This window comes from Nannospalax galili, unplaced genomic scaffold (genome assembly GCF_000622305.1).
Source record: "Nannospalax galili isolate Female #2095 unplaced genomic scaffold, S.galili_v1.0 scaffold413, whole genome shotgun sequence".
Classification (NCBI taxonomy): domain Eukaryota; kingdom Metazoa; phylum Chordata; class Mammalia; order Rodentia; family Spalacidae; genus Nannospalax; species Nannospalax galili.
In genome coordinates, this window is record NW_008333889.1 from 2137302 (window position 1) to 2156968 (window position 19667).

Sequence of the window (19667 nt, forward strand, 5' to 3'; positions counted from 1 at the left end):
CCAACACAGAAGAAAATGTGTTTGAAGGCCAGAGTAAAGTATGAAATTAAAATATTTGGTTTTTAATTTTTAATTTTCTGAATATATCAGAACAAAAATAGTTTACAAAGTTGTTCCTCTTCACTGTATTTTTCTCTGGGAGAGCTAGACAACTAAAGAGAAATCAGAAAGAATTCCAGTGCTGTGCTGACATTTTCTCATAAGAGTTCTTGGCAATGAGGAGATGGGCCAGTTTTTAAAATAGGGAAGGTGAAGTTCAAGTCTGTCTCCTTTTGAACACTATCATTAGCACTGTAAATTGCCATGGTTATTACTTACTAGTAATACAATCATAAGACAAAACTATCTTTGGAGGATGCTTAGCATTAGAATTCAAGTCAACATTTTAGAAAATGTAAAACAAATCTTATTGATTCATAGGCTTTCTCTAGATAAGCATTCTTTCAAAGCTGAAGAACAAAAAATATTTTTTGAAAAAACATGCAGCAGGTAGTAGATCAATATTTTTGGAAGAATGGGCAAAAATCTATCAGAACTGCAAACGATTGCAAATTGAAAAACTTTTGTTGCTAAGATAATGAAGGACAAATATTGGCACAAATTGTCTGTGGAAAATGGTAACTGTATCTTTAAAATGTGCCGGCAAAATTCTCCCAAGATAAACAAATACTGAGTTCATAAACTTTTACTAGCTGAAAACTAGAAATCTAATGAGACCAGACATTAAGACCCTAAGAACATACCATCCACATTTGGCAAATGGGATGTTTTTCCATCTTACTAAAGAAAATGAATGTAGTAACTGTATAATTAAAAGAAAACAAATTAATGCTAACAGTAAAAAAGTTAACACCCTTGAGTCAAAATAGAATAACATTATGCGTTTCTAAATAAAAGCAACTCATTTTACTCAGCCTACCACATTATGTACACAGGGGATGCTAGTGACGTGTATGCATTTTTCTCCACATAAATGTTACCTTAACGTCACAGAGCTTAAGGTTAACAATATAACAAAGTTGTAAAGGTCCATCTAGCATATAAAGCACACAAGTCTGAGTGTCAGATTATAGCCTTCATGGAGAAGAATAGAAATTAATGTTTCAGGGTTGTGTTTATTCATCTAATGTGGAAATGATAATTTTGAACTGGAGCAGTAAGTATTGAATACAGAGTGCTGCTAAATTCTTTCATTCAATTCCACTTTTAGCAAGATTTCTACCCTTGGGAAGCACTGAACTTTGAGCCTTAGGGGGCATGTGGCACATCACTGTGGTAACATTTTAGAGGTAAAAAGTCCTAGGTTCAGCTTTGGCTCTGTGCCACAGTTGTGGAACTTCATGGGGCTGATAACAGTTCTTACCCTGTAGACTTACTTGACTTATTTAGCATAGTGTCAACAAGCCTCACATGCCGGAAATAAAGGAGACCGTGCAAGTACTTAATGTACACATTTTAAAAAATCATCAACTTTCTTTAAGTCTCCCAAAGAGAGCGTAACACATTTATCATTCCTCATAACAAATTCACTTAGACAAAATAAGAAATTTATTTCTATTTCTGTTTATACTGCAAACTAGTAGTATTTATATGGTCAAATTATCTGAGATCTATACATCTCAGTGTACTCAGGTGCACAGTGCCAGAAGTGTACTTGATGATCCCATCAGAAAGTATCAAATCAGAAACTGTTTGATTTTAATTCTACCAAAAGATATCAGAACCCCAAACACATTTCACTCAGTTTTCTTAATTTTTATACACAAATACTTGAAGGAGCAACCTTGACACCAACTCAAATATTGAGGTGACTTCCCCTCTGCATAGCATTACTGCTAATCAATGCCCTTTTTAAAAACTTTTGGTGCTAAGTGTTGAACCCAAGACCTTGAGCATGCTAGGGAAGCACTTTATAACACAGTTATATCTCTATTCCCAATCAATGTCTTTAAATTAAATAAATAAGATAGTATAAGTTCCCAAAGAAATCAGTGCCTTCACTTAACAATTTTTAAAGTGGATGGATGGTACACATCCCTGATCCAAACACTCAAGAGGCAGAGGTAGGAGGACCAGGGGTTCAAGGACTGTTTGAGCTAGGTAATGAGTTTGAGGCCAGTTTGGGCTCTGCAATGAGATCCTGTCTCCAAATATTGCAGGCACAAACAACAAAATAACAACAACAACAAAAACAACAACAACAACATTTTTGATGACATGAAACTATTCTATGGGCTATAAATTGTCCTACTTCAGTGTAACAATAAAAATACAAATTTAGTGCTAAATAGATTATACAGAAAATGACCTTGTAAGATCATGGTTGCAAAATCAGGCAGCTTAAATATTACTGATTGTACCTGTATAAAATTCAAGCAATAATCTGTGAAATACCTTATTTTTTTGTAGTAAGAAGTCACTCAAACAACTTATTGAGATGCAAGTGTAGGCAAATCACAATTATCCATAAAAAATGAGAAGATGAAAGTGAGAATGAACTAAATAATTGGAGGAAAACGTCAACAATGAGTTCAATACCTGAAGATAGTTCCAAAGTGCCCTGATCATCCAGTCCATTCCCACTCCTCATATCCCACACTTCTCGTGGGTTCCACCTCACTATTTCTCTGTCTTCCCAGAGGAGAGTGGAAAACTTCCTCTCACTGTCAACACAATTCATTCTGTGTTAAACTTGAAGATCTTCTTGTCAGCTCTTACCACTAGACAGACTTTTAGACCAGGAATTGTCTCATTTGCCTTTGAGGTTCCAGTATCTAAGGCAGGATAAGTATTTTGTAAGAGTCATCGAACAAATAATCCTAAGTACTCCTTTACAGAGGTCACAGCAGCTTTGATTAGAGAAATTGTTTACTGTGGCCTCTTTTCACTATTTTAAAGCACCATGTTGCACTGTTCAGTCACAGAGCATGAGACCTTGGGTTTAATCCCTAGCACGACAGACACACAGACCCACACAATATTTATTTCTTGCTTACATCTCAGGAGAGAGAAAGGATATATATTTTTTCCTAGTGACTTGTAATGAAACATTTGAAAAATAGAAGCTTACAGCTGTTTGAGAGGATTTTTGAGATAAGAAAATCTAATACCAGAGCTAGAAGAGCAAAAGATGGAAGATTCACCAATCTTAGTTTTTATTAAAGTAACGTCCTTAATTAACTGGGAAACTCTAGAAGAATACTAATGTATTTTGAATCCTGGCTTGTTTGTCATAGCATTACAGCTTACTAAAGTTTCTCAGGATTTCTCTCAGTGTTACTGTGAATATGAGAGAGAAATTTTCTCTTCTCTGATTAAAGAACATTGGCATCAACTGACCCAGCAAATTCCCCAAGTGGCACAGTAGTGGCACTATTTTTAAAATTTATTTATTTTCATTTTATGAGTGTATTGCCTGCATGTATGAGTGTATTGACTGTATGCAAGTGCAGCCATGTCTTGCAATGCCCACAGAGGTCAGAAGAGGGTGTCATGTCCCGTGGAACTGGAGTTACAGATGGTTGTTAGCTGCCATGTGGGTGCCGGGAATCGAATGCAGGTCTTCTGCAAGAGCAGACAGTACTCTTAACCACTGAGCAATCTCTCCAGCCCGGTAATGACACTATTATCTTGGGGTAATCAACAAACCTCTAATTGGACTTAAGGCTCACGCAGTAGGAGGAATTCGTGTCTGGTACTGCGTACCTAGCTAACCACTTGTGACTGGAGAGGTCATAGACCCCAGAGGAGAACCTGCTATACTACTGCCATCTTCTAAACCAATATAACTTTCTCTCTCTCTCTCTCTCTCTCTCTCTCTCTCTCTCTCTCTCCCCCCCCTTTTCTAACTTTTAAATTTTATTTTATTTTTGTGACTATCATACGTGAGTATAGTCTTTATATCATTTCCATCCTTCCCAGTCCACCTCCAACTCCTCCCATGTTTCCCCCAACCCTACTTCCTCTCAATTTCTTGTCAGATCACTTCTCAGGGAGCTTATCCCTAGAGAAAATTGATTCTCCCTCCCTCAGCATCCATTGATTGCCTGTAGCTCTTTATCTTGAGGTGAGATATACTGAAGTTTCCCCCATCCACTTTGGTATGTCACCTGGTTTTGCCATTATATGCAGATTCAGATCTTGTTAGATTACCATATTGTGGAGATTTCACTGGTGTGGCTTCCCTGTCATATCTAGAAAGCTTAAAGTAGCAGCAGATATCTCATCCCTCTGGCTCTTGCATTGTTTTTGTCCCCTTCTTCTGTGATGTTTCCTAAGTTTTAGGTCTAGAGGTTGCATTGTAAATGTGTCACTTAAGGCTAGATACCTCACATTTATTCTTTGCATTTGACTAGCTGTGGAACTTTGTAATAGTCTCCATCTGTTGCAAAAAGAATCTTCTTTGATGAGTGGTGAGAAGTACATTTGTTTGTAAATATAAGGATATATATTTAGAATGTAGCAAGAAATTACATTGGTTTAGGGATGTGACGAAAGTAGGTTTTACTCTAGGATCTAGGTTCTCCATCCATATACATGTATTTGGCTATGTTTATATGGGAGGGAACATATAAGTTCCCTCCCGTTGAGCAGGTCTTAAGTCCAAGTGGATAATTCAGTCATAAAAAAATACAGATTCTGAGGTATCTAGAACAGTCAAAAGCCTAGAAACAGAAAAGTACTCAGTAGGAGTTGATGGAATGGGGATGGGAAGTTATTAAAAACAGGGAGTATATAATTTCAGTTGTGGTAAATGCTCTGGAGATTGGTTGACAAGAGTGTACACAGTCTTAACCCTAGTAACTGTATACACAAAGTGGCTAATATGGTACATTTTATGTTATTGTGCCAATTAACACAATTTAAAAGAAAATTAAGTCTCTTTGCAGTTTTCATAGCCTCCCTCTTGATAACAACTATGCTTTAACACTTGCTAATTTGTATCACCAACATCCAAGAGAACATTGCTTAGCTTTAATAGGAATTTTCGAAACAAAATGAAATAAAACAAAATTCCCCCCTTGTTTCATATTCCAGCTCCCACAAGTAGTGGAGATATTTTGTCTCCGTGCTGTCTTCACAGTTTCTGCTTTACCTGTGAGAAGCCATTCCCTGGATCTTGATGTTTACTTGCCCAGGGTATCAAACAACACACTGCAAGCTTGTGTGTTGATAGGAACAATCCAGAAGAGAGAGAAAAGGAGGGAACAAAAGGTCTAGGCATGAGGGTTTCAGATTTAGGTCAATACTCAAGAGGACAAAAAACACATAAATTTCACACTCAACATCCCATCAGTAGAGCTAAGGGCACTCAATTATATATGTAAAATCCAAGCTTTTACGCTATTTGTTCCGACTAAAGTAGGACTAGAGATGCGTTAAAGTTGACCTATTTTTAATGCAGCTGGAATTTAAGTTTATTGTTCTTGATGGGTATGATTATTCTGACTTTCTCAGACCCAGCAGAGCTCTCTAATTTTATTTTATTTATCTTGTAGAACTCTTAAAATGTATCTAAAGTAGTTCAAATATTTTATAGTGATATATTCCATAAGAAAATATTTTTTACTGTAGAAACGTGTATAAATTGAAGGTTTTTGAAATTTCTAAGCTAAAAAAAAATCCCCTTTTTTCTAAAGAGCTCTTATATAGCCATTGGTCAGTCACAATTGCTCAGAATAACAGACATATGCTATATAGATCTTCTGAAATAATTTCTGCTATAAAAAGGTAAAATTATATTGGAAATTCAAATGGATATGATTTCTCCTTACTTATATACTCATCCAAAAGCATATTTCTTATTGTTAGAACAAAATGAATGCCTCAGTACAAATATTATTCTTAATAGAAATATGGGTGAAGCAATCAAATAAATATATAGATATGCAAGGAAAAATTTACTTACAGTAGCATGATTCAAACTCCCTTCAAGATATATGAAAAAGACTCACATAGTGATTTATCACAAGATACTAGATTGTGTTAAAAAATAATTGAAAATGATTTCTGTTGTGAATGATTTGTTATCCAATGATTAACGCCCTTCCCTTTCTCTAACAGATGCCATATTTAAATTTTTCATTCTTAATGCAGGGGTGGGGGTGATGGCTAATATGATTAACTTGACAAGATCTAGAATCACCAAAGACCCTCTGGACGTGTCTGTGAGGTCTTCTGTTCATTACAAAAACTGAGGTGGGAAGACCTACCCTAACTACTAGACCAAATAAAAATGAGAGAGTGAGCTGCACACTAGCATTCATTGCTCTCTGCCTCCTGGTTGTAGACACAATGCAACCAGCCACCTTCTGATCCTACCACAGTACCTCCCCGGCTTTGATGGGCTGTAATCTCTGCAGCTGTAAGCCAAAATAGACCCTTCCTTCTCCTTTTTATAAAAAAAATCTTTTATTGTTTTTAGCCATTTAAAATATTTTAGTCATTGTTTTTATTTTTAATATTTTATTTATTATTTTTATTTTATGTGTATGAGTGTACTGCCTACATGTGTGTAAGTGCATCTGTGTCATACAATGCCCAAAGAGGTCAAGGATGTCAAAAGAGGGCATCAGATCCCCTGGTACTGGAGTTATAGATGGTTGTTAGCCATCATGTGGGTGCTGGGAACTGAACTTGGGTCCTTTGCAAGAGCAGCCAGTGCTCTTAACCACTGAACCATCTCTCCAGCCCCTTTAATCATTTCTAAAATGATTTATATTATTTTTATTTGTATATGTGATTTGATTGCAGGTATGTTTACTGGTATGTGTGAAATGCCTACAAAGGCCAGAAGAGGGTGACAGAGGCACCATGTGGGTACTGGGAACTGTACACAGGTCCTTTGGAAGAATAGCACATGCTCTTAACCCCTGAGCCACCTCACCAGCCCTGACCCTTCCTTCTTTAATTTGCTCTTGTCTGATATTTTGTTGTGGCAATAAGACAGGAATCTTGGGAGGTATATATGAATATTTTTCACTCAAGAACAGTCATCATCAAAATATTAGGGCCATGTAAATACTACATTTTTCACAGGAAAAATAGAAAAAATGTCTTTGTCAGGGATAAGAAAAGACAACTTGCCTCACAGGAACTGAAGCCAGACATCTAAGTTGTCTTTGGAACCCTTGCAGAGTCTTTTCAGGTCCCCAGGGTACTTGACCCCCAACTTGAGAATAATGGCTCTGGATATGGCTGGCTGAGAGGAAGGCATCTGCTTCGCACCGTAGGCTTGGAGCAGGAAATGTGTAAATGGAGATTTTGTACACCAGGAAATGACCTCTTTACATTTTGAAGACACAGACTTGGGAGAAAAGTTGGATATTTAAAAACAGAACTTAAACAGGATTGGAGAAATGGCTCAGTGGTTAAGAGCACTAGCTGCTCTTTTAGAGAACCCAGGCTTTGTTCCCAGCACCCCCATAACAGCTAACAGTCGTCTGTAACTCCAGTTCCAGGGGATCCAAGGCCCTCTTCTGGCCTCCACGGGCATTGCATGACATAGGTGTACTTATATACATGCAGGCCAAACACTCATACACATAAAATAAAAATAAAAATAAATCAATAAATTGAAAATAAATAAATAAAACTTGTAAAAGAAAAAGGCTTTGAGGAAGGGAGAAAAGTGGTAACTACAGATCTAAGCAGTGATTAATTTTTACTTTATGCAAAAATTGTACAAACAAGATTCTGCATTGCATTCAATGTCATTCACTGACTTAGCCACAGTGACATTTCTGGGGCAGCGACTGTGCATTTTGCACCTCCATTTTGTTTGTATTGATCATAATGCTGTCAGGAGGCTCTTACTATCTAGATTTTATAGAAGAAGAAGAAGAAAATAGGATTGAGAATGCAAGCCGTGTGTCTAAGGTCACACAAACAGTAGTCATCTGTCAACACAGGTGAATCCTGTCTGCTGGGCTGCAGAGCCTGAAGACAACTTCTGCCCTTCTGTCTTCCACTATACACCCTTTAGGAATGTGGGCAGACCCTGAAATACAGAATGAGTCATCCACATTTTCTCTTCTGTGGAAAATGTGTTTGAAACTGTCATAATTTTCAAGCACATGCCTTTACGACCACACATCTAAAATATCAATTTAATGACTTGAGTAATTCATGCACCCTAATTACCTTTTGGAAAAACTGAAACTTTTTTTAAACAACTTAATTTGCCTGGATCAGGAAAAAAAATCCGTGCTAAATCTAATGATTTAAGAATATAAATATTCTCGTCATTTGTTTTAGCTCATTGAAAATTGGCTTGCTTTAGGGTAAACTGTGGAAAAAGTGAATTAGCTGAACTCAAATGAGAATGTTTTTTGCACATTCTTTGGAATTAAATCAAAAGTTTAAATATTAAAATAAGCACTCTGCTTCAGTGACATGAATCATTTTTTCACTCAAACTTCTTAATAACTTGAAGCTTTGATGCACACATTAAACTTGGAAATTCAGAATACCGATTCTGTATGATTGAAACAGTTTTATGGTTGAAAATCTTGAATTCCACCACAAAAATGTGAGAGAATTGATCAGAAGCAGAATATAGAATTACAAAGGCCATGAAAAGCATAAAAATTTAACTATTTGCTTTGAATGGCAAAACCTTGATTGCATTATATTCAACCTTCTCAGGGAACTGCCAGGTTTTCTTTATTATCCCTTCTAGACTTTCTCAGTGGGAAATAAAAGAGCAGAGAGATTTAACATTAAAGAGCAAAAGCTAAAGTTATGAAGGTTTTATCATTGAACTCCTCATTTTCTTTACATAAATGCCATTGTTCAAGCAGGTCACAACTATTTCCATGAAAGTTAAAATATAGGCCTTCTTTAAGCTTCAATAAAATAAGGCCTGACAGCTCATTTAAAAACTTTCCATCTTTTTTAATTGTCATGACTAGAAAATGACAATTTTCTAGTAATATTTTAACAGTATTTATGACAAGTAGTATGACTAGTAATATTTTAACAGTATTTATTACAAGTAGTATTAAGTTTGCAAATAGGATATATTAGCTAGAAAGAGTCCTATCTCAGGGTAAGGGGCATCACTCAGTGGTAAAGTGCAAGTATATGGACCTGAGTTAAGATCCCCAGTACCCACGTAAACTGAGCATAGTGGTGCATGTCTATGACCCCTGAACTGGGGGATGGAGAGAGGCAGATCCCTAAAGCTCACTGGCCAATCAACCTAGATGAAATTATGAGCTTCTAGTTTATGTGGGACAACCTGTTTCAAAAAATAAAGGGCACACACACACACACACACACATACACACACAGAGGTTTATACAACACACACACACACACACACACACAAGATTCTTATCTTACATGCCTATGAAGTGTTTGAAAGTGTAAAAGGAAAATATTTGTATTCTGTATATTTCATACAGATTATCTAAGTCTTATTAAGCCTCATGGTCAAGAGCAGAAAAAAAGAAATCTATTATAAAAGTAATGGGTTGTGGGGGCTGGCAAGATGGCTAAGGGTTAGTTAAGAGTGCACACTATTCTTGCAGAGGACCTGAGTTCAATTCCCAGCATCACATCAGGTGACTTCCAACTATCCAGGTACTATGTGCAGGCGACACCAAGGCATTTCTTTTTTCCAGGAAATAGTTTATTGTGCTAGCACTTGGTTCCATGAGATAGTTCTTAACAGCAGAGCTTCAAATAAAGAAAGACCTGGAGTTTTATAACCTGTTAGTTCCCTTTACAGTTCAGCTTCTCTGTCTCCCATATAGGGTAACACACATACTTGACTGAGTGGTCCATGCAACAAGATCCTCACAAGGCAGAGCTGTGTATGTGTACTAGGCACAGACTGTGCTGTATTTTATTCTTCATTTTGGGGAGTTCCTACCATGCAACACCTGTAGCTCCAGCTCAAGGTGGATCTGGCACATCTGTCCTCTATTGGCACCTGCACACATGCATGTACACACACACACAAACACAATTAAAATCAATGAAAATAAATATTAAAAGAACGGTGTCCAGTGGTACAATGAAGAAAATGATAAAGCAATTAGCTCTAACTTAATAAATGCTGCAGTATAAAAGTCTATAGAATCCATGGTAGATTCATTACCATCCTCAGTTACTTTCTTATGTGTCTTTCTTGCCAGTTACATCTCTCACACTAAACAAAATTCAATCTTGTACATGTTGAAATGGGCATCTAGTTAATATGTATGATCTAAAAGTTCATGGTTTAGTATCTAGACAAATGTAATGCCATCTAGCCCAAATTGATGTCCTCTTACTGTGTGCTAAGGACTGACTCTGACTTCTCTGACAACAGCTATTGTTTTTTCCAGTGTTATGAGTCATCTATATGAAATCCAACTTGAATCATGTCTTTCCTGGCTCATAGAGGAGATTTCCAATATTTACAGTAAAAAGGCTTTTATTCTTGGTGCTGCAAAGTACATTATCTTTATGTGAAAACAAAACAAAAAAGCATTAAGCAAAAAAAATTAGCATTTTTAAATTCATAAAACCTGTGGAAATTCTTTTACCAAACATGACATATACCTAAGAATTTCTATTTGCATACAGGTGAACTAATTGGATCCAGCAGGCGTTGGTTTCACTGTAGATAAAGCAGGAAAAAAAAAAAAGGAAACAAATCTCAGGGAAGAATTCTTCTAGGTTTCACAACTTTCTACCCCAAATTGAAAGTTGTTATATTCACATTTATTTTATCTGAAATGTTTTAAAGTTGTTTTCCTACACTGGCTGAGTAAGCATGCAACTTGATGAGGAACAAACTTGAACATGATCTGCTTGCCTCAGACATTGAGCATGCAGTCTGAAGGGAATGTAAATGGTTGCTTGGTACCGGAAGTTACCAAGGGCTAATTAAGACACTGTACTCACCAAAGATCAGAGTTCTAATCCTAACTGACATTTAGTAGCTCCCTTCTCACCACTAAACCATGAATCTTCATTTCCTCACCCATAGAGTAGGTATAAATACAGACCCATATATCCCAGATCTTTTAAAAGTTTCAGAGGGGACCTTCTAAAAGAATACACTTAGAAATATAAAATGACTACTGCTTTATATTTTGTATTCCATGAGGCTCGAGTTCTCTAGACTCTGATTCTTAAAATATCTTATTTGGTCAACAAATCTTGTACTTTAGTTTTCTTCCCTCTGTTCCCTCCCTTCCTCACCCCTTTCCTTGCTTCCTCTGTTTTTCATTCTTCCTTTCCTCCTTCCCTCTGTTCTTCTTACCTTCCTTAGTCAGTTTTCTGTGGCTGTGACAAACTACCAGAGACAATCAGTTGAAAAAAAGAAAGATTTGTTTGGGCTCATGTTTTAGGTGGTTCGGTCAACGATCACTTGGCTCCATTGTTTTTGAGCCATTGTGTAACAGAATATCATGATGGAGAGCCCATGGTGGAACAAAACTGCTCACCTCATAGCATTTGGGAAGCAGAAGGGAAGAGGGGAGGCCCCATGAAAAAGATATAGCCTCTAAGCATGGGCCTTCACTGCCTGACTTCCTCCCCATCTCCAAACAAGTTCTACCTGTTCTTCCAAAGCAGCTAAAATACCATGCATCTGAAATCTCCCCAACTTTCCCCATGTGGAACAATTATCCCCCACTCTTTACTCAGCAACTCTGAGTCATTTACTATATTCTGTCCTATACAGAGTTATTGATAAATATGTATTTATCCCCCAGTGAAGACTTCCTCAAAGGTAAGAACCAACATATCTTTATTATATCCCTCTCCATGTTCCAGCACACACTAGGCATCTTTTGAACAGTTTTGGAACACAGGTGACTTGAATTAACTAGGGATGATTACAGAAATATTCTGCATTGCTTTTCCTTGAGTTGTTTTTGGTTCTATGATCAAACAAAAAATATCTCATGCAAACCAAAAGACATAGATTAAATGCATTAATTCACCACTAATATAGTATGAGGAAATAGTCCTTTTTTCCCCCTACCCTACTTGGTGAAAGGCATACTACTATTAGAAAATCACCTCTTCTGGTGGAGAAACCATCAGACAGAATACTCTCACTCTCTTACAGTCTCTCAGGTCTCATTAAATATTTCCCTGTTCTCACGTTTAAGTTTCATCTTATCAAGCCCAATGATAAACTGTACTAATGTGAAAACACAAAACTTCTACTTCTTAAATCTGCTCTCACAAATTACTGGAAATCTGGTGACTTTGCATAAGAAAATGTATTCTCTCACAGTTCTAGAGGTGGGAAACCTGCATTGAAGGTATCCTGGGGCCCAGGTTTCCCTTAATGCTCCAGGAGACAATCTATTCTCTTCCTCTTCCAACTTCTGGTAGTTGTTGGTATTCCTTTGAGTGCAAAATTCTAATCTCTTGTTTGATTTTTACATGACCATTTCCTCTCTGTGTGTGTGTTCTGTGTCTGTCAGTTCTCCTGACTTTCTCTTGTAAGGTCATCTATCATTGGATTTGGGGCCAGCTGTGTAATCCAGGATTGTCTCTTGTAAAAATTCTGTACTTAATTTCATCTGTCAATATATGTTGTCTAAATCATATCATCAAATTCAGGAGTCGGGGCATCGTTGGGATATTTCTGAGAAGTAGGAGGGGGCAGTAGGCATTTGATCTGCATAAAAATCAAAAGCTTCCAAAAAACTTGGACTTTAGGATCTGTTTTTTTTTTTTTAATCTATTCTTAGGATCCCTGACAACACTACTAGGCAAAAATACACTGAATATCCCAATAGACGGTGGGAGACATTGAGCCAAGTCAAGACTTTGGCACCCAACTAACGGCCAGGCACATGAGTGAGGTCAGGCTAGGTATCTAGTCCCAGCTCATTCACCAGCTTTTGCATAGATCAGTACCAGAGCTGCCAGCCAACCAACAGAATCAAAAGAAGCAGTGAATGTTTGTAAGAGAAAGAACCAGATGGGATGGATCAGCTACAGTGAGCACAGGAAACTGTCTCTCTGCTTCCTTATTCATACTTCTTCATAAATTTTCTTTAAATATATTGACTTTTTTAAAATTTTCATTTATTAGGGTTGGAGAGATGGCTCAGTGGCTAAGAACACTGGCTACTCTGCAGAGGACCCAGGTCATTACCAGTATCCACATGACAGCCATCAATTATCTGTAACTCCAGTTCCAGGGGATCTGGTCCCATTTTCTGGCCTCTTTGGGCATTGCATGACATGGGTGCTCTTGCATACATGCAGGCAAACCACTCATACACATATAATAAAATAAATAGAAATAAGATAAAATAAAATTTTCAGTTAGCATACAAAGTACTGGGTTACGTTACGGCATTTGTGTAAATACTCTGTCCTTATTTAGCTCATTCCCACATTATCCCTGCTCCCCTTGCTCCCCTCCCTATTTACTCCCTCCCCCCCCAATATTCCCTCTTTCTATTACAGAGATATATGCGTATTCATGTTTACTGCTGTACTAGTCACAATAGCTAGGAAATACAACCAGCCTAGATGATCAGTGACAGATGAATGGATAAAACACATATGGTACACACACGGTAGGTTTTTATTTTTTCAGCTGTAAAGAAAAATGAAATCATTATTCTTGTAGGGAAATGGACAGAACTGGAAATCATTATGCTAAGTGAAATAAGCCGGACTCAGAAAGACAAACACAGCATATTTTTCCTCATGCGTGGAACCTAAATTTTGAATGATATATGTGTATGCATATGCATGCATTTATATATGAGAGAGAGAGAGAGAGAGAGAGAGAGAATGAACTAGAAGAGGGACCATAAGAGAAAGAAGAGCCTTTGAGTGTCTAATGGAATGCCCACTCCTTTGTTTGCTCTTCATCCCCCTGTTCTCTCAGTAAATGCCATTATAGTGGCAAATGATTGTGAGGCAACCACTTTGAACAGCCCCTGTCTGTACTTTTTCTCATTTCCTCGCCAACTCCTGTTTTTATCTCCAAAATGCATCCTCACCTCCCCTCAGGCCGCTAGCTCACCTACTTGATCTAATCTCACAGCATCCCTAGCTGGGTTAGGGTTGGTGAGTGACTTCGCTGCCTCTCCTCAGCATCCTGGGCTAGTCTATTCTACACACAGCAACAGGGTGAATGTAGAGAGGTCCAAGTGTAGCATTCCCTCGTACACTATCATTGCTCAGAGGGAAAAAAAATCTGAATTCTTGCCTTTGACTCTGAGACCTGTGTGATTTGGTTCTTGCCTTTTCCTCTAGTCTCCTCTGTGCAGTTCTCATATACTTCTTGTGGTGTTGTGTGAGCATGCAAACTCGTCCCTACCCAGTGACTTTGAAATTGTCACTTTCCTGGGAATGTTTCACCCCCAGAAAATGACACTTACTCTTCAAATGACACTTAGTCTCAACAGCTCAAATGCCACTTAATGATATCACTTTATCTGTCATTTAGTGGACAATCCCCTTCTTACTTCTTATCTGTCTACTTCATTCTTGGCACTACTGAAAATGTGTAATTATGTCTTAGTCTATTTAAACATAATCAATTTTATGTTTGTTTATCGATGGACACAAAAATAAACTCAACAAAGGCAGGGTCTTCGTTCTGTGCCCTGGGAGCCTAGCATAATGTCTGACACTTGGGAGATCCCAGTGTGTGTCTCAAAAGGAGTTTTTTAAAAATTGAATCCATATGAAAACATTTACTACTTTATACATATTTAAACTGTGTTCAGTGAGGTAAAGACTTACCTCTGCCTACACAACTGGTACAAGGAGCTTCCTACTACACATCCCTCCCCAAGTCTCTAAAGGTAGTACCTTGAAATTTTTCTTCTCTGTCCTGTATATCCTGTGGTAGAGCTCTCACATTAGTGATTTATTTTTCTCTCCTTTTGACTAAAACTACAATCAAATATTTGTTTATTATTCAGTCTGAAAGGGCTCATCACTTCCCTATCCATATTCTAAATCACATTTCTTTTTACCTTCACAGTAAAGTAAGATGAAATGTATTTCCTTAGCATAATGTTTTTCTTCTGTGTGGCTTCTGAGTTGAGATAATGATTTGACTCTTTCTGGGGATAAACTGGACAGTCAAACACATGGAAGAATTCTCACACCATTCATATCTACCCGGAAAAAGAATCTAGTAGGAATTGTTCTACTAGAAAATACTGCCAACGCATCAGTTTAAAATGGTCCTTCAGAAAGGAGCTTCTGATGCTTAGAACTGGTACATTCTGGATGGCCAGACACCAAGTGGCAGGGGAAGCTGATGGAAGGGGAACCACACCTCAGCTGGATACACACGAACATAGGGAGGGACACCTGGAATTTCCTGTCCTGTTTGCAGGCTCTTTTTCCAAATTTTAAGAGAGTTTGTAAGAACTCCTACACAGGTGTAGGAGTAGGAAGTAAGAGGACCACTACATGAGATGGAGGAAGGAGTGATATGTACTAGTGAAGATGGCTGCCTCATACAGAGATAGCTAACAAAAGCAATCAAGTATGCCTTTTTATTGCAACTGATACAGAATGCCGCTCTGACCATGTACGCAGAATCCTGAGAAAGCGCCTATCTCTGCCTTGCTAGTACTCAGAGAAATGAAAGATACAGTTTTAGTTACATAGCACAATATTAGATCATTGAAATAACTCAAAGGTAATTCAGGTTAACAGCATATCTGAGATTCTAAATGAAATCAAAAGACATAACAAAAGGATAAAAGTAAGATCATCTCAGATGCTGAGTCTAAAAGCCATGACAAGCTCCCCAGTAATTAAAAAAAAAAACCTTTATGTGCTAAAATATCTTCTTGAATGGAAACAGAATGTCCAATGACTGATGAATTCTGAAATTACTCCAAATAATTCTGTGGCCTAGGCAACTTAAATTGCTCCAACAAATTACCACCATTCAGCCTCTTTGTTTAACAGTGTAGCCATCCTACCATAATAACCATGGATGATAAAATAACTTTTCAACAGTAAATATGTATAATACGATAAAAGAAGACGGTCAAAGCATCACTGCCTAAGCTTTTGTGTCTTTTCTATCGTTTTTTTTCCCTTTCCACACCGAACAATTCAGACTCTTAATGCAACACCAGAAAAGACCACTTGAGGGCAATATAGTAATTTTTTTGCCTCATGTAGCTAGAACTTAGTACCAGTTTCCTTGGTGACAAAAGATCACTGTGTCTTCCAAATATGAAAGCACATTTTAATATATTGGAGGGAAGCAGCTGTATTTCACTTTAAGCTTACAATGCATAAATCACATGAGACAAACGCAAGTCAGATTTTCTTCTAAAGAGAACAAAAGTCTGACTTCTTTGGGCAGGAAAATCAGCTTTACCTACTTGGCACATGTGAAGATATTTTATATTTAGAATTTGTTACAGCCTTCAAGACAGATCTCAGAGATAAAAAGTGTTGTTAATAGAAATGTTTTAAACAATATAATAAGCATGAAACACACTCCTGAAAACTTATTTTTTTTGTTCTCATATCTTAAGTTAAAATGTATATGTGATTTGTCTTCCCCTCTGGGTACATTTCTATAATCAGTCTGTATCTTAGTCACTTTTCTGTTGCTGTGATAGAAACACTGACCCAAGCAATTTATAGAAGGAAGAGTTTATTTGAGCTTATGGTTCCAGGGGAATTATAGGCAGGGAGGCATGGTGGCTGGAGGTGGCTGGAGCAGAAGCTAAGCTCTCACATCATCACACGGGCACAGGTAACAAGAGAGCAACTGGAGATCCAGCAAGGCTTAAGAACTCTCTAAGCCCACCCCCAGTGGCATGCTTCCTCCAGGACAGCCACACCTTCTAAAACCTCCCAAAAAAGTGCCACCCACCATCTGGAGACAAAATTTCCAAATACTTGGAGCCTATGGAGGACATTTTCATTCAAACCATCACATTCCACCCCCTGGCCCTCATAGGCTCATGACCATATAAAATACAAAATGCATTTAGTCCAACTTTAAAAGTCCCCATAGTCATTATCAGTCTCGATACTATTTAAAAGTCCATAGACCAAAGTCTCTTCTGAGACTCAGGTAAATATCTTAACTGTAAGCCTCTATAAAATCAAAAGACAAGGGCTGGAGAGATGGCTCAGAGGTTAAGAACACTGACTGTTCTTGCAGAAGACCCAGGTTCAAATCCCAGCACCTACATGGCAGCTGACAATTGTCTGTAACTCCAGTTCCAGGGGATGGACAGCCTCTTCTGTCCTCTGTGGGCATTGCACAACACAGGTGCACTTACCTACATGCAGGCGTAACACTCATATACATAAAAAATAAAAATATTAAATAAAATATTTTTTAAAAAATCAAAAGACAAATTATATACTTCCAACATACGATGGAACCGAATACACATTACAGACAAAGGAAGTAAGAAAGCAAGGCTTAAGGACTCTCTAAGTCCACCCCCAGTGGCATGCTTCCTCCAGGATAGCCACACTTTTTAAAACCTCCCAAAACAGCGCCACCCACCATCTGGAGACAAAAATTTCCAAATACTTGGAGCCTATGGGGGACATTTTCATTCAAATCATCACAGTCTGGATGGGAAATTACTGAGGTTTCCTTTCCTTCTACTTTGCATTCACACATCACTGCTAAAGGAATTGTTTTTACTACTACTTTTTCAACATTTGGTGGGTGACAGCCCCTTTGCAAACCATTTCTCTCTGTGTGTCAGGTGAACACTAGGCAACAAGTGCTAAAGATTTGTTTCACATTTAAATGCAGAATAAATATAATATCTTCTTTCGAGGATTTCAAACATGTTTAGCAGGTAAATTTTCCTTTTGGGGTTTGTTCACATGATTCTTTGCTAAAGTCAGCTGGTTTTTGTTTGTTTGCTTTCTCTCAATCTCTTTTCCTATCAGCAGATGATATTTAATGTTAGCACAATGATCCAGAGCTGAGGTGAGCCTTGCTGTTAAAGGGGTCAGGATTTATAAAATGAAATGTAGACACTCACTAGGTGCCAACAGAGAAATGGGAGAGTTCTGGGGATTGCAGAGAGCTCTCCTTAATTCCCAGGTCCATTACCCAAAGATCCACCTTAACAATTCTTTATCCTGTGAGGACAGTGAAGGATTATAGCTGTTTTATCTCAGAACATCGTTATGGATTAGCTAGTTCATTTCTTACATAGACAAAGACTGGAAAGCATGTGGAAGAAGGACCAATGGCGAGAGCTGGTCAACAGTACTGAATTCTAGAAAGGAAGCTGCAGTGCCCTGCTACACAGCACTGTGACTACAGATACCAACAACATATCAGGCGTTCAGAGAGCAAGAGGAAAAGATTCTGAGCTAACTATGGTGCCTCACACCTGCCTGTAATCCTAGCACTTGGAAGTCAGATGAGGGAGAACTGCCCTAAGTTCCAGGCCAGCCAGCTACAGATTGAGACCCTGTTTCAAAGAACAGAACAAAATTTAAAAAGATTTTGAATGTTTGAGAGGATGGATATGTTTAACCCAATTTAAACATCATACAGCATTGACATATGTCAGAACATTGCATGGCACCCCAGGCATATGTACAATTTTTATGTTTTTCCATGTCAGTTAACACTAAATTTAAAGTGACTGCTAAAGATATGAGATTTTCAGAAATCAAAATAATGTTGCTGTCTACAAATGTCTAATATGCTTCAATGTATTGCTTAGATTAGGACTCTTTCCACATATATTTTTACTCAAGGTTCTGTTTATTTTATAAACTTGTGGCCAATGAGGTAGAAGAGATATCAGAATGACATTTCTATGCTAGAAATAAAAAGAAGAGCTATACAGACTAATTTTTTAAAACTTTAAAAAAGATCTCCATTTCATTATTAAAATACAGTTTCATACAGAAAAATTCATCTTTAATACAATTGACACTAAGATGCACATGCATTTCTAATCTCTATATATCTGATTATTACTAGCCATAATCAGTTACTTTCTGAGCTCCCTGACACCTAAGCATGGATATAAAGTCATCAGGTAGATTTCAATGGTAATGTGTTTCACATCTACTAATTATTAAGGAGCAAATTTTTATGCTTTGAAGAATTATTTTTTTTCTTTTTTTAAAAAAATTTATTTATACACCCACTTCCCAGGTAGTACCCTCCAATAGCCTCCCTCCCCCCACTAGAGCCCTTATACTCTGATATCCCTGCTACTGTCTGCTGTGTTGTCAGCACCCCCAGCGATTACCCACTACTTGCCCTTCTGGTGAGTCTAGTCAGCCTATCTAGAGGTCTTTGTTTTAGGAAGGTCAGCTAGTAGTAATCAGTTGTCTATATTCCTTTGGATAAGATTGGGGTCTGCTGATCATTTTCCCAGTTCTGTGCTGGGTTACTTTCTGGGAATCCCTTTGGCCACTCTGGCCAACAACTCAAAAGAAGGTATCACCTGTCTGACATTGTTGCTTGTTATGTAGCCTTTAGCTATACATGTGGACTCTTATGAAGTTATGTTGGCCCATTTAATCTTTGGTTATACTTTCCTTTTGGGTGTTTAAGGCCATATAGTTGGTCCAGATAAACCAAATTTTTTTACTCTTAAGGCCATTTGAGGATCTGTTCCCCAGGGGTCACATGGGCTTAGGAGGAGCCCCTGGCTCCTTCTTTTACCAGTTCCATCTATGTGAAGATAAGTCAAAGGTCCTGC

General features: G+C 37.7%; 1 protein-coding gene across 3 annotated transcripts in view; it reads right to left on the reverse strand.

The window, feature by feature from the left end:
* The window catches only part of Cped1 (cadherin like and PC-esterase domain containing 1), a 344939-nt gene that overhangs the window by 181939 nt on the left and 143333 nt on the right, over positions 1-19667 (reverse strand). The gene's annotated exons all lie outside the window — the stretch shown is intronic.